Source organism: Gavialis gangeticus, unplaced genomic scaffold (assembly GCF_001723915.1).
Source record: "Gavialis gangeticus isolate Ggan-Ray unplaced genomic scaffold, GavGan_comp1, whole genome shotgun sequence".
Classification (NCBI taxonomy): domain Eukaryota; kingdom Metazoa; phylum Chordata; order Crocodylia; family Gavialidae; genus Gavialis; species Gavialis gangeticus.
In genome coordinates, this window is record NW_017729028.1 from 38,070,869 (window position 1) to 38,082,188 (window position 11,320).

The window sequence follows — 11,320 nt, forward strand, 5'->3', positions numbered from 1 at the left end:
TGTTGAATCCCATCCTATTCTCATCTGCCCACCCCTGTAGCCTGTCTAGGTCCGACTGGAGCCTATTCCTCCCTTCTAGTGTGCCCACATCCCCCCACATCTCCAATTCCTTCTCCTCCTGGCAAGCAATGCATTCTCTGTTTCACACCCTCTGTCATGAAGGAGGCTGCATACTACACATTATAGATTATGGACATAATTTGCAAACTTAATTGTCAACTAGTAGGTCACTAAAACTCTGAATAGGCACTAAAGTAAGTGGATTTTTGGAAGTACTTAAAGCCAAACATAATTTATACTGGTGAAAGAGGGAACTAATGGTGCCCTTTCTCTGAAAATTAAGCTTAATTTTCAGTGCTTTAGTCCCATCAAATGTATATAAGTACTTTGTTGAATCAAATGTCAGCCAACAAAATGGAAGCTCACAGGCATGAGTTTAGGAGAAGCAAAGTCACAGGGTGCATCTACATGAGATGCTTGACTGCATAGTATTGCTGTTCATTGCCCAGTAAGCACGTGTGTCTACACATGCGCAAGCTTACTGTGCAGTAAGTGATGCTACTTGCAAGTAAATTTGGTACTTGAAAATTCAAGTAGAAAATTTACTTCTGAGTAGTTACTGCGCCGTAAAGACATGTGTAGACATCAACCAGGAGCAGATTTGCTCCCAGTCGCCCTGCCACCAGAGGGGCCAGCTTCAGGTTAGCCCCAGGGTTCTGGGGCTGGATCACCTCTAGGGCAGCCCCAGCCTCAGGCCCTTAAAAGCCTTCAGGCATTTTGAGCCCTGGGCAACATGTGCAGGCAGCCTAAGGCCACTTGAGTCCCTTGTGCCCCCCTGGGCAGGCCACAGGCTAGCTGCACCAGCCTGCATGCACCCCGGCGCCACTACCTAGCACCGCAGCGCTGCACAGCACCTAAGCCCAGCTGCAGTCAGCTCATGGCCACTGAGGCCATCTCCAGCTTCCCACAGCCCACCCCCAAGTAGCCTGCCTGGAGCCTGCTGTGGGGTATTGCCTTGCCCTGCAGCTGCCAGTCCTGTGCCATGTCCCTGCACTGGGCACTGCAGGCAGCTGGGTTAGGGTCAGCAGCACAGGGACAGCTGCATGGAGGCCTGGACAGCTGGCACAGGAGCTCTGATAGCCTCATCATCACCTATGCCCATGGCCGCCACTCAGGACCCCAACTGGTCACAGGAGGAGACTGGTGACATCATGGTACTGTAGGGTGAGGAGAAGGTGCAACACCAGTTCACACGGGTGGGCGCTCCAACGCCCATGTGTATGAGGGGCTGTCAGGCTGGATGTGGCAGTGCGGGTATGACCGGTTGGTGCAGCAGTGTCTCATAAAGGTCGAAGCCTTGTGGCCACAGTGGGTCATCATCACTAACCACAAATGTCAGTCGGGGCCTGCCTGCAAGTCCATGTCCTGTATGTGGCAATTGATAGAGTTCTTCATGCCCTGGGATCCAGGCCACAGCCATGTTGTGTAAAGCAGTTCAGGCCGGAGCCCCTGCCTCAGCCTGGCACCCTCAGTGACATGTCAATGGGACAGGGTCCCTCAGGATGGCAGCAGCCTGTCCTGCCAGCCATGCCATCTCTGACCATTTGGTAAGCCCCACACTGGGGGGGCGGGGGGGAGGGGCTGGCTCACTCTGGCCCCTGCCCCTGTCCCTCCTCCCCACCCAGCCCAGCCTAGCCCAGCTCCATTCTCTTGGCCCCCAGGTTCCTGCAGCATGCAGGGAGGCATTCAGGGTGGCAGGAGAAAGTGCAAAACTGTATTAAGTAGCCCATGCCCCTACAGCTAGGTGGGCACAGGCCTCACACACTGAGGAATGCATTGGTGCTGGTGGTGATATTCTGCTTGGCTGCAGGGGCAGGGATGCATAGTGCAGACACAGGTAGCCCTCAAGGCTGTGGCAGAAGTTCTGGGTGCAGCAGTGCATGGCTCCTGGTACAGAGCATCAGGGTGCTTCAATGGAGCTTTCTGGTGATTTTATCTAAAGATAAGTCAATCAACTATTAGATAAAACCACCAAAAAAGCCCCAGTAAATCAGCTGATCTATACAAATTAGGGCTGTGTGAAACAGCACTGTTCTGATTCGACTTCCGTTTCAACAATTCGACAGAACAGCGTTCCGTTTCAAGTTTCATTTTGTTTTGAAAGCACTGTTCTGTTTTGTTTTATCAAAATGGTTTTGCTGTTTCGACTCTGTTTCAATGTTTTGCGCATAGGTTATTATGGGAAAACATAAAATGCAGCAGGCAGGCAGATTGGGGGCTTGCCTGCACCCTCCGGGAGTGCTGCAGGGACTGTGAAGGAGTCCTCCCAGGGGTGTGAGCCCCTGATCTGCCTGCCAGATGAGAGAAGCTGGGTGCTGCCACCTGGGACTGGTGCCAGAAACATCGGGGCTGCTGCTGGTCCCAGGCAGCAGCACCCATCTCATCTCATCCAGCAGGCAGATTGGGGCCTTGCCTGCACCTCCGGGAGGCACGCAGGGGCTGTGGCGGAGTCCTCCCAGGGGTGCGGGCCCCCGATCTGCCTGCCAGATCACAGACCAGTGCAGGGCACAGCCTGAACCCAGCTCCGGGAAGATCGGTGCTGCTGCTGGCCCCAGGTGGCAGCACCCAGTTCCTGTCACCTGGCAGGCAGATCAGGGGCCCACACCACTGGCACAGCCCCCGCAGCCCTCCCGGGGGTGTGACCAAGCCCCCATCTGCCTGTCAGATGAGAGGAGCCAGGTGCTGCTGCCTGGGACTGGCGGCAGCAGCAATATTCCTGGCACTGGTTCCAGGCAGCAGCACCTGGCTTCTCTCATCTGGCAGGCAGATTAGAGGCCTGCACCCCTGGGAGGACTCTGGAACAGCCCCTGCAGCCCATCCTAGGGGAGAACCAGGATGGGTCTGTCTTGGCATTAGGATGCAGACAGGTCCCTGGGAAGTGACCATAGGGGGACACCTGGAGTTCCTTTCCTTCGACCGAATATGAACCCCCAATTTCCTACTGGTTCTGCAAGCCCCCTGGCCAGCACAGCATGACCACTGAGTAGCATGGTCCCACTATGTAGTGATTTCTATGTCATGTCCCACCTTGGGAGAACAGTTCCCACTCCCTGCACTCCTGCACACAGGAATCAAGGACAACAAGAAGTCCTCCTTCAGATATGTGGGAAGTCAAAAAAAGAACAAAGATAGCATTGGGCCCCTGCGGGATCTCACAGGGCAACTGACATCCAACACTCAAGAAAGGGCCAATCTCCTAAATGGCTTTTTTGCATTGGTTTTTCACCCTCCCAAGGGGATCACCTGGTCAGAAAGGACATAAACCATCCTGGGAGTAGGTGACGGGCCCAAAATTGATGTGGATCAGGTGAGGGATCACCTTGAGAAACTGGACATTCACCAGTCTGCAGGCCCAGATGGAATGCACGTGGGAGTCTTGAAGGAGCTGGCAGACATCATTGCATCCCCCTTGGCAAAGATATTTGAAAATTCATGGCGCTTCGGCGAGGTCCCAGAAGACTGGAAAAGAGCCAGCGTGGTCCCTATCTTCAGTAAAGGGAGGAGGGATGACCCAAGGAATTATAGACCAATCAGTCTGACATCTGTCCCTGCAAAAATCCTGGAGAAAATTGTCAAGGGATCCATCAACACCAGACTAATGAAAGGCAAGCATCTGAAGGCCATCCAACATGGCTTTGTGATTGGCAGGTCTTGCCTGACCAACCTCATTTCCTTCTATGAACAGGTAACACGTGTCCTGGACAGGGGAGATAATGTATATGTCACATATCTGGATTTCAAGAAAGCCTTTGACCTAGTTCACCATGATGTCCTCCTGGTTAAGTTAGGGAACTGTCGCCTTGATAACCTTATGGTCCGATGGCTATGTAGCTGGCTATGGGGTTGGACCCAAAAAGTATTAGTCGATGGGAGCAAATCAGTGTGGTGCAGGGTGAGCAATGGAGTCCCTCAGGGCTTGGTACTTGGGCTGGTACTCTTTAACATTTTAATTTACGATCTGGATTCGGGAGTCACATGAGAACTGGCAAAGTTTGCGGATGACACCAAATTATAGGGGAGGGCGGTCACACCTCAGGACAGGTTGGGGATACAGGCCGACCTAGACGTGCTCTCAAGGTGGGCCGACCAAAACCTGATGTTCTTCAATGTAGAGGAGCGTAAGGTGCTTCACCTTGGTAGGAAAAACCTTCAACGTACTTACAGGCTCGGCAGTGTTATGCTCTCTAGCACCACGACCAAAAGACACTTGGGGGTCTTAATTGACCACAAGATGAATATAAGCCACCGATGTGATGCTGTGACTGGCAAAGCAAACCGAAGTCTGCAGTGCATCCACTGATTCATCTCAAGCGAAACCAGGGATGTCATCTTCCTGCTTTACTCGGCCCTGGTGAGACCGCAGCTGGAGTACTGTGTCCAATTCTGCCCCCCCCACACACACTTCAGGAGGGATGTGGAAAAGCTTGAGAGAGTCCAGAGGAAAGCCACTCATATGATCCAAGGCTTGGAGGGCAGGCCTTATGAGGAGAGGCTGAGGGACTTGGGACTCTTCAGTCTGGAAAAGAGAAGGCTAAGGGTGGACTTGGTAGCAGCCTACAATTATATAAGCGGGGTACATCAGGACTTGGGAAAACAGCTGTTCACCAGAGATTCCCCAAGGGATAACAAGGTTTAATGGCCATAAACTCCAGGGAGGCCGATTTAGACTAGACATAAGAAAAAAGTTCTTGGAGCGAAAGCAGAGGACTGTGGGATACTGGGGTCTTCAACACCCAAGAGAAGAATGCAGCCATTCAAGTCAGACCAGGAGGGGAAGATCTTCCTGGTAGGAAGTGAGCTAACATCCTCATGGCAGAAACAGTTCTCCTCCACAAGGAATTTGTTGTGGGAGCTCTGTCTTTGTGTTGAGAGAAAGGCTATTTGCTTCTAGAAAGGCTGCCCATGAAGAAGACATGGGCTTGGGAGTTATTTCCGAAATCATTTTCTCTTGAATGCTGAATAGACTCAAAAAAGTTGTGATCTATACATGGGCATTATACAAAAAGGGGAAAAAAGAGAGAGAAGGAAATTATCAAGTATAATTGTTTGCTATGCATTATTTGCCTATTTTTGCTTTGTAACCAGGCAATAAACCTTACACAGTAGCTTATTTTTTGATGTATCAGGACTGTTGTTTTTTATGGAAAAGCTCAACTTGTTCTAAAATCTACTAAATTTGTATATTGACTACCTCACATTGAAACCGCTGAAGTCCCAAATAGCTTCTTCAACTCCTACCCTATAAAATAAAAAAAATTCACACCTCCAGCGAGAGATTACAAACAATGCTATATGATTTACTGAATCAATTAAAAAGCTGAAGAAAGCAATTGAAATTTTAGGTATCAGGTAAAGTTCTCTCTCTTATATAAATTGATCATGCTTCCTGCACCCCGTCTCTACAGTATCTAGCACAATTATCACATAATCTTTGGCACCATCCAAAATAGGCAGCTTCCTTTGAATTTGATTGAAATAATAACCAGACTTTTAGATTTTTCGGATCTAGATCAATCTATGCCTTTAGGAAAATGAATCTCATCAAAACTAGTTTAAGTAAATTGGAGGATAGTCCATAAGCAGAGGAAAGGTGAAATTCAAAATGGAAATTTGTTGCGGATGAATCTCTCAAATAAAATGTAGTTACTAGATGTATATGGATATTATTGTTATGGCAGATGACACCAATTAACAAAATCACACATAATCTTTCAAGTTTCTTTTTCTTTGTGTGAAAGCACTTGTCATACTGGCATTGTGTAGAGAGAACCATAATGGCAACAAGATAAACTTGGTGCCTGCCTTGATCTCAGATGGAGCCAACCTAGGGGGGAGAGAAGGACTAGATGATCTTTTCAGGTCCCTTCCAGCCCTGCTTCTTGATGATTCAGTCCTTGAGATGGAGTTGCTCCCTGGGAACCAGAGACTGGAATTAGTCTCAGATTACTGAAAGAAACAATATTTCCCTGCATGCTCTTTGTAACCATTTCTGTTCCAGGTCTGGTGCAGATATGAATAATACAAGTCAGTCCCCATCTTAAAAAGCCAGTCAAACCAAACAGTCAATTGGGCTAGTGTGGTGAAGGCATAGTAGCTTCTACAGCCAACACCAGGAATGATGCAGCTGGATTAATTCCTGGCCATTTTTGATACCCCAGCCTCAATAGTCAGGTCCCTTTTTACAGCAAGGTCAAATGGAGGAAGAGTTTAGCATAACTCCAGCATGAGGCTTGAAATTATGCTTTTGGAGCCACAGTAAGAGACACACTCCTCTGCCACTGTGCCCTGACCTCAGATGGTTCACGCAAAAAGTTCTTACCCATTTATCTTTTACACAACAGTTATTATTTTCCATCTGGCTTCTAATAAAACAACAGACTTCAAACTTACTAAAATAAATGCAAAGCATTCAGGCCAGACCACCACTGCTTCTCCTGATTCATTGCTTTGGAGAAGCAACAGCAGCTTTGGCATGTGCCCTTGTTATTGTGTACTGGGCATGGGAAAAAACCACGCTGAGAAGCGAAAAAAAAAGTCCATAATTCTAATTGCCTTTTAGTACAGCTCAAACCCACAGACTGCTGAAGGTTAAGCTTTTTGGTACAAAACCTAAATAGTGTTTGTCATGTTGGTACCACACCATACACTACCCTACTGTTTGGTTTGTTCTTTAAATCCTCCTATTTTATTGCCGGCAAGTGGGACTTCTTCAGATGTCTGACCATGGGCAGAGACTTCTTCTGCCAAGTTTGTTTTGAACCTCCGTCTTTGGTTGTTTCTCTTTTTGCCCCTAAACTTATCCAACCCTGACATAAAGAAGCACACACATAGCCTCTGAACAATGCCATGGCTTCTTTCCAAGTGGGGCCAAGTCCCCGCAAACCAATAGCTGGTAGAAGTGCTGGAGACTTGAATAATCAGCACCTTCCTAAAGACAAGAATGCCTTCATCTCTGTAATGCACTGGAGACTTCCTATGGGCTACATAATTCAGCAGAGTTGTATGTCTTCGGGGCTGGTAAAGGGAAGCAACAAGACTGATATCACATGGTATTTAAAACAAAAGCAAATGTCCCAAACAGCTCAGATTTTCTTGGGGGGGGGGGGAACACTTGACACGATAGATAATTAGCTGGTAGGAATCATTGCCACCAGATAGTTTTGCAGCAAGAGTCTGGTAGTATTCAGAAGGACAATATGATGTTTATATGCGTAATGAGAACATCCAGACTTAGTTTAGACATGGTAAAAAAATGTACACAGACTGTAGCACCAGCTTTCCATTCCCAAAATGCAAATAAAAAGGTCTTTTGAGGTCTATATTGGTTAACAAGGTCCCTTAAAAGGCAATGAATCAGTTAACCCAAGCAGCAGTTCACTGCATCAGCCCCGAATTTAAAAAAAAAAATGTTGTTTTCTTTCTCTGTATCAGCTAGCATCCTGCTGAACTGCTATAAATTATTCGGCAGCACTGATTCTGAATAGTACAGTTAAGCTTGTCCCAGATAAGAAAGCTTTGTTGACTGCAGAGATGTCATGGTTATACCCACAGTAATAATGTATCCTCAGACAGAGGAATCCCAGACTCCTTGTGCAAATCCTCATGACTTGGCTACAATGGGAAAAAGTTTTCGAGCTGAGGATGGGCCAGATGCCTTGCTGATAGGCGATCCAGTCTCCTATCTCTTCCAGAAAAATTCTGGACCCAGTTCAGAGGTGAGTTTAAACTTGCAAATCCTACACCCTTCCCTGCTCCCGTCATCATGTAACTTATACCAGCCTAGACTCAGTTGGCCAGATCCTCATCTGCTGTAAATCAGCATAGCTCTGTTGGCTTTAAAGAGCTGTGAGCTGAGATTCTAGCTGACACCCTCTCTCTTCGATCCAACCAGACTAAGGGGATGCACAGACATACCTATTAACCCCTTTAAAAGGGGAGGGGGAGCTGTTGCTCAAGAGCTGCATCAACTCCTATGCTCTGTTATGTCTGCATGCTCCTGTAGTGATACAAGTTGGCCAAACTGTCCTAAATTTGATCCTGAATGGAATAGGGTTAAAGTTTCAGTGGTTTTGCTATACTTTCACCACTACTGAATCATGGGGTTGTATCAATATTGATGCAGTTGTTACTTTTATTTATAACCCAAATCTCGTATTCTCTTACTGGCGGGTAATTAATACGCACCCTTTGCACGTCTGAATCTGATTCAGTGAACCTGAGCTGATACAGTGAACATGAGCAGGGTTTACAAGAAAAGGGTAACAAGAAAAGCAAATGTACTTCTTCCTTAGACTCTATGGCCTGAAGTCAAACGTGGTGTGTAAGGGAGAAAATGCCATATGTAGCTAAATGGGTACACATACATTCATGTTGGTGAGACAAAACTCATTTAAATCAGCTTGGCACAGCTGCAACTCCATTTGCCAAGCTGGCCCAAACAATGAAGCTGTGTTAATGAAATATTTCAATCTTAAAAGTGTTTTTATTTTGCGTGGTTTAAACCATATTTATTTTAATTGATATTTTTGGCAGTTTAGGTTACGTTCTTATCAAAATGGTTATGGAAATTGAAAACGTTATATTTTTACTATGTGAAAAATGTAGAAGATTTTTTCTACTGTTTGCAATAACTGCTTTATAATCTTGATTAAAGTACATTGTGAACAACAGCATCCATAATGCTGGCAATTTTTCACAACAAAATTGCATCTGAAAAACTGGACCATATAAGAGTTTTACTAAAATGATTTTTACCAGCTCCACTAATTTGTATGAACGTCTTTATTCCTTTATTAACAACGGTATATAATAACTATTAAATGCTAAGACAATCTAAATGTGTTATTAAAGATGTACTGGCATGGCACAAAACAATGCTAGGTAGAGAGACCGGAGCTAGCTTGAAACAATCTACTTTGGGACCAGAAGCTGTATAGCCATGTTAATGCTGTGCTTCCCCTGGCTAATTAGAGAATCAGTAAATTAGCCCAAGTAGAGCATTGCATTAACATTGGTTTATGTGAGATAGTTTAACATGTTTCAACCTAGCTTGGATAGTACTACACAACACTACATTATACTCTGTAGACATACCCTGTTAGATTATGCGAGTTATCTCCGCCTCTCTCCCCCACTGTCCATCCCCAGATTTCTTTCAGCATCGCCCATCAGTCCCTCTTCAAGTTCTGTCACTTGGTCATTTATGACTTCCAGTCTGTCCGCACATCAACAATATGCTCATCCTTTCACAGCCTCTCCTTCAGAAATGAAAGGTTGACTTATGTCTCCAAGTGGTCCACGATGCCAACTTCCATCATAAACTTGTTAAATTTGTTAAATTTTTAAACACATTTCCTGGGTATTTTAACCCAACCTGCCCCTCCTCCTTGAAGGAACTCCATGCAAATATCTGTGAAGTCACTTCATTGTTCTCCTTCCAAGTTCCTCAATAAAATTCTCCTTTACCCTGATGGCTACAAAACACTTGACAACGCTCAGAATGATGGTGCACTTCGACTCTTGTCTATCACGGTGGCCAACACTCATCGTTTCCTCGTACTTTCCCATTCATCTGTTGCCCCTTCTCTTATACTTAGCTTGTAAGCTCTTTGCAGTGGGGACAGCTTTTGTTCCCTATTTGTGCACAACCAGCACAACACGGTTGTACCAGCAGGGTTGATTAAGGGCAACAGGTGCTATAAAAATACAAATCAAACAGCAGAGAGAGAGGAAGAGAAGCTGTTGTAGTTCAGCTAAGGGAGTCCTTTACATTACAAGACAAGTCCCATGACTTAGAAACGGGGTTTCAACATCTGCTAGCACTTTGGTTAGATAGAACTGGTGATATTATAGAAAGGCTTTTGTGACTATCTACATCTGTCCTCTGAAGTGAAAAAGTAGTAGTATGCACCAGGGGTGAAAGTCCTCCTTTTGCAGAGTGTCAGCATGAGGTTTCTGTACCAGTTAAACCCTTAGACCTGGACTGGGATGCATTTTGCCCTCGGAGTGCCTGTATGCTATGAAAATACATTGCTGCAGAAAGTCTGCGACATTCTCTTTGAACACAATATAAATGCTACTGTGGACCGCAGAGGTTAATCCATTACAACAAGGCAATTAGATTTAGTGACTGTTTGGAAGATAAAAGCAGTGAGTCGTAATCAATCCTGAGAACCCAGACATGATAAATTTCTATAATTTCCTCTTACTTCATAGATCTGAGTATGACAAAGCGAGTTAAGGTGGAGTGATTACAGTCCTGGGTCAGAAACGCAGGAGGAATTTTATTTTTATTAAACAAGTTATTTGTGAAAAAGGAGTCTCTGTCGCTTTCTCTGGAGAATCCATCCCACAGCGTGGTACTTTTAACCCTTACGGTTTTTGTAGCAGCAGCGTGCTAAATAATAAATGTCAGCTTCTGGGGAGAGGTGATACAAACTTGATAGACTTATTCCTTTAAAATGGAGGTGTTATCTCTGATATTCTAGCTAAAGCTGCTTTTGGGTAATGATGTTCTGCTTGCCTGCATTTTCTTGTTGGAAACAATATTTTTGCTGTATTGTCCTAAAGTGTTGTGTAGCACTATGCACTGCTAAATGACTCCTGCATTTTAAGCCAGAAATGTTTCAGTGATAAAGACTTCTGCAAAACTGAAGAGTTCCCCAGCCATTCAGGTCCTAAATCCTCCCTCAAAGATATCCAGAGGAACTGCAAGGAAGTTGAAAGAAATGTTTAAGGGAAACCACCAAGGTAGATTGAATGGTGTACATGCTGGCATATCTGAGGTGTAACTAAGCGTCCTGTCTTGAGTAATGGGTAGGCTTGGTGTCAGAGTTTCTTCTAATGGTTAGCAAAATGGATCATACCAAGCAAAGAACAGCTGTCAGTAAGGAACAGACTAAAAGACACAAACCAGAATCAAGGGAAATGGAACCAGAGATGATGACCAGAGACATTAGAGAACAGCATGGGCAAATAATACCATGGACCAGATGTCCATCATTGGGGGATTCTATACCCTGCAAAGTGACTTTGTGGCTGGATGTGATTGATTATAGTTTCATAGTTTCATAGTTTCTAGGGTCAGAAGGGACCTGAGAAGATCATCTAGTCCGACCCCCTGCCATGGCAGGAAAGAGTACTGGGGTCAAACGACCCCAGCAAGGTGTTCATCTAACCTCCTCTTAAAGACCCCCAGGGTAGGAGCCTGCACCACCTCTCTTGGAAGTTGGTTCCAGACCCTAGCCGCCCTGACCGTGAA